Genomic DNA, 4,987 nt, shown 5'->3' on the forward strand with positions numbered 1-4,987 from the left:
GCTCAAATTGTTCCCCTGCTCTCAGTGGTATTAGAGCAAATTCATGGTTTCAAAACAGTTAAAGCACAACTATGCATATAAATATTGGATTTATGATTAATAATCTGAGGGATTAGTGTTCATAAGTATATTTTATTTTAAATTATCCTTTGGCTCTTTCACACTTAAATAACTTATAAGCTAACTGCTCAATTAGAGCTTTGGTGTTATTAGAGAGACAAGTTCTAGAATCAGGACATTTTAACCCTGCCTTGAGAAAGACTTCCCATCACAAGCTTTATAAAGTATCCCATCTTTGGGAAGGGGCCGTCAATCAAAAGCCCTTAGTAATAATCATGTTTGTGGGGGCTCATCATGTGATAAGTGCTTTACATGCATTTTTCATTTATCCCTCACGGCAAACTTTTAAAATAGATGGTACAGGTCTTCAGCCCCTCATACACAGTTCTAAAACTTCATAGATTCTGAAAATTGGAAGTTTTTTGTTTTTGTAATTTGGGGCAGTAAAGCGTGACTTCCGCCAAAGTGAGACTCATGATGGTCTTTATCCCACTGGGAGTGAACACTCAAAGGTTTTACTGCAGAATGTTAATGACTGATGATGGGGCGTTGCCCTGGATCCCACTGAAGATGTTAAGTACAGTATTGTACTGCCTTTCTAAAACAAAAATTTCTGAATTCCCAAACTCCTAGCCACAAGTATTTCAGATTATGGTTCACAGACAACATACAGTTTTCTGCTTAAAAAGAACAGAAGGGCGCCTACGTGGCTCAGCTGGTTAAGCGTCCAACTCTTGGTTTCAACTCAGGTCATGGCTTCAGGGTCATGAGAACGAGCCCTGCTGCAAGGCTCCTCACTGAGCACCAAGTCTGCTGAAGACCGTCCTCCCTCTGTCTGTCCCTCGCGCGCTCACGCACGCTCGCTCTCTCAAATACATCCTTTAAAAAGAAGAAGATGCAGAGAAACTAATTTTCTTTAAAAATCAATTTGCAAAAAATCACAACTAGATGGTGACAATTTGGATTTTGAACTGAGGCTCATATAAAAGGTTGCCTTTAACCCTAGACAATAAACACACTGCCTTCTTCTGTAGTGGGGCTAATACTCTGCATATGGATAACTGTACAAAAAGCATCGACTACCGAAAACGAATTCCAAAGCCATGTCACCTGTGATTAGGTAATTTAATTTGTGGATGAAGGTCAGCAAATTGATTATACCACAGATTGGGTGGAAGGATTTATTCATTGCATGTTATTTAGCTCATAGTGTTCATATCAAAAACAATTTAAAGTATAATTAGTAAAGTATTATTAATAAAAGTCTTTAGTATCACTGAAGGCATTTATGGGTTGATTTTTGAATCAACTGCCTATTGTTGCATATTCACAAATTGCCCCAGAGTGTTTGGCAACTATTTAAGGTAAGATACTCTACAACATCTCTAGTAATATCCTGAACCTCTTTGTGTTAAGATTCTGTATTCAAAGTCAGAAGACCCCACTCGGGCACTAAGACAAAACATAGCGTGTTTCAAGAACCAGCAGAGGACAGTCTTTTCGCTGCATGTGTGGAGTACGAAGTGCTCCCTCTCCCGTGACTTCCCCCCAAAAGGCAGTGGTTGACAGATCGTCCATACGCCTCCGAGTGAACATCATTTAACAAACCACTCAAGCCTTGCAAATGGCAAGTGCTGCGTAACAGCCGCTGCAGGGATTAGGCGTCAAGTTAAGAGCTGTCAGGAAAGGTTAGTTGGGAGATATTTCTGTCACTGTGTGTGTGTGTGTGTGTGTGTGTGTGTGTGTGTGTGTGCGCCCGTACCTAAAACACGAAGAAGATAAAATAAGCCAGAGGTTCTAATTTCAAAAATAGGTAATCCTCATACTTTCAAACAGATGGAAGATGAAAGACGTCTTTGTTATAATTAAGAAGAGAAGGCCACGATCTCCGATCAGGACTATGGACAGAAATGCTAAGTCCTCCGCCTCATTTCTCATCCCCGAAGAAGGTTCGTACCCTCTGCAGGCACCTCTCAAATGCGAAATGTTGGGGAGCCTTCCTGATGTCACCACCCCCTGCACACATCCCTTTCCCATTCTCCTTTTATATGATTATTTCAGAATCACACTTTTTTTTATTATTATTACTCCCTCTTGTTCTTCCCAATAACGGTGACATAGGCTCTTCATTCCCACCCCGATTCTTACTGGGTTCAACATGCTATTTGAAAATGTTCTTTCCTTCTAAGCACATCGTTCCTCCGAATTCTTCGTGTCAAATAAAACCATGTACTCCGGGGCACCTTCAGCTCAGGGGTCCTGGGGTGGAGCCCCGCCTCAGGCCCTCTGCTCAGGGGAGCCTGCTTCTCCCTCTGCAGCCCCCCCCCCCGCCATCCCTGTGCATGCCCACTCTCTCTTGCAAATAAATAAAATCTTTAAAACACACACACACACACAGACACACACACACACATTGATCTACTCAAAGCAAGCCTGAAAGATCAGCACCTGACGGTTCTAACTAACGTTTGCCTCTTCGCCTGCTTTCTTTGCGTCTCCAAGCCGGCCCGCCAGTTTACTCGAGCTCAAGAGGCCAAACTAGGGTGTGAGGCCCCGTGAGCTCTGCCCCGACCGCTGGAAGAGAAGGCCCGACAACCCACAACGTCCTGACAGTCTCGTGCTACAGAGAGCTACCAAAGTGGCCCCGACTCAGAAGAAAGTCCCAGCTACCACGGAGCTTCAAAGATAATCACAGTGGGGGGTGCCAATAAAAAAGGTATTTTCCAGGTTTGAGAGCATAAGGGGGTATTTTTAAATCCTGGAATCCGTGTTAGAGGGCTTCTACTTTTCTTCCCCAAACTTCAATTTAACCTATTTCTGCTATTCATCATTTTACCTATAAAATTTTAGTTTTCTGGATGATTTAGAAACCACAGTGAGTTTCTAATTTTTTGTCCATTTGCATTGCAATGTTGAGATCCATTTTGCCCCACATCTGTATGATGTTCCTTGTAGGTCTTTAGTTAATGACTAAATTCTGTTTGGTCTCTAGCCTTTACTTTTCTCCCCCTAGAAATATATAAAATTCAAACCTGTGACCACTTCTCATTATACTATACCAATATTCAAATGTTTTGCAAGGTAGGTTTTCAAGTATTTATACATATCCACAGAGTTGTCCTTGTAACATTTTAGTGGTATAGCAAGAATCTGCATTTTGCCTGGCCCACCCTACCCTAGGTTTGATGAGACCATCTCTTTTTCCTTAGGGAAACCACTCTTCGTCAGGGAGGTCCTAATGGAGCTGTTTCTGTGCATCTGTGCACACACACGCACACACACGCACACTCCCCCAGCCTCCCATCACCCGTCAATTATTCCACCTTCCTGATGACAATGATCTCTTCCAAGAGGACATCTGATCCAAAATTGAGAGTCTTCCCTAAGAATGGAGAATTCATTTCCTTCCTTGTTACTATTCGATCACGTAAGCATAGATCTCCGACATCTTCCCCAGCTTCAGAGCTGTCCGCAGGATGAAGTCAGCACAGAAAGGTGAGCGGAACTGAAGAAAAGGACAGAGAGAAAGCTCCTGGTGACATTGTTGGAGCTCCGTAATCCGGGTTTGCCTGAAAGCACATTCAACCGCTGGACTATCCAATTCCATAAACCCACTATGTGTTATCCCCTTTATCACTTGATCTATTTTTTTTAACTTTTTATTTTGAGATAGAGATTGACATGAGGTTGCAAGAATGGTGCAGAGAGGCCCTGTGTCCTCTTCACCTAGTTTTCTCCAACTGTTCTCCTATAGCAATAGTACGATATCAAAGCCAGGAAATTGGTGTTAGTACAAAATGTGTGCATAGTTCTCTTCCATTTTATCATGTGTATTTTCACTTAAAGACATCATCACCACCAAGCCCTTTATAGTCCAACCCACCCATCATCCCTTACCCTTGGCAATCACTAATCCATCTCTATAATTTTGTCATTTTGAGAATAGCATATAAATGAAATTAAACAGTATGTGATCTCTTGAGATTGGCTTTTTTCACTCAGCTTTAATGTCCTTGAGACTCACCCAAGTTGCATGTATCAATAGTTTATTCCTTTTTTTATTGCTGACTAGTATCCCGTGACATGGATATACTCTTATGTGTCTATTCACTCCTTGAAGGACATTTTGGTTGTTTCCAGTTTGGGGCTGTTACAAATAGGGCTACTATAAACAATTCAGATATGGCCTTTTGTGTGTTGAGACATTTTAATTCTCAGTCACTTGCAGCTAAAAAAAAAAATTGTGAATAGAATAGAAGCAGAGAAATAGTAGACAGAAGAGTAGTATGTGACCATATTTTAGAGATTTTATGTTATCCAACGTTTCTTTTCTGAATGGAGAATTGGTTTATCTAACTTGTGATAGTAAAATCCCAGCATCCATTATTCTACGTTGCTCTACTGGGTTGGGTTAAAGTGTAGAACGTTACGACTCTGCTTCGTGTTTATAGCCTGGCCTCTTGCTACATTCTCCTGAAACTCTTCTTGCCTGTGTTGTCCTGGGTTTTCTCAGTCTTTATTTCCATGCAATAAGTAGTCAGGGTTGGGACGTAAGCCAGGAGCCTCATTGTCCTCCCGGCATGTCCATTCTTGCTCATTTGCATTCAAGGAGCTTTGCGTAGACCATGTTCTTCACGGGCCTAGCTGGATAAGAATTCCAGGATTTAAACCGAGGGAGGGGGGAAGCAATAGAAAGCTCGATACTCTATCAGTGCCCCCTTTTAGATCTCATGTCTACTTCTTCATTGCTTCTGAACCTAGAGGAGAAGAGAGTGAGGGAATAGTTTCTCCCAAACCTCCCAAAATAAAATGCGTATGTGTCTTACGTGACTTTCCAAAGACACTGCCACACTTAAGTGCTTCCCATAATCAGACTGAAATTTCTTTTGTATTATATCATGGTGCTCACTTAAATTCCGATGTGTTT

At 41.8% G+C, this 4,987-nt stretch overlaps 1 long non-coding RNA gene across 1 annotated transcript; it reads left to right on the plus strand.

Moving 5' to 3' along the window:
- Positions 1-1,894: 1,894 nt before the first annotated feature.
- LOC140615367 (uncharacterized) lies at positions 1,895-4,078 on the plus strand. The gene is made up of 3 exons (XR_012016037.1): positions 1,895-2,009; positions 2,563-2,776; positions 3,270-4,078. It is a non-coding gene; the product is annotated as an uncharacterized lncRNA (long non-coding RNA).
- The last annotated feature ends 909 nt before the right edge of the window (positions 4,079-4,987 follow it).

The sequence above is a fragment of the Canis lupus genome, chromosome 23, assembly GCF_048164855.1.
Source record: "Canis lupus baileyi chromosome 23, mCanLup2.hap1, whole genome shotgun sequence".
In the NCBI taxonomy this organism is placed as follows: Eukaryota; Metazoa; Chordata; class Mammalia; order Carnivora; family Canidae; genus Canis; species Canis lupus.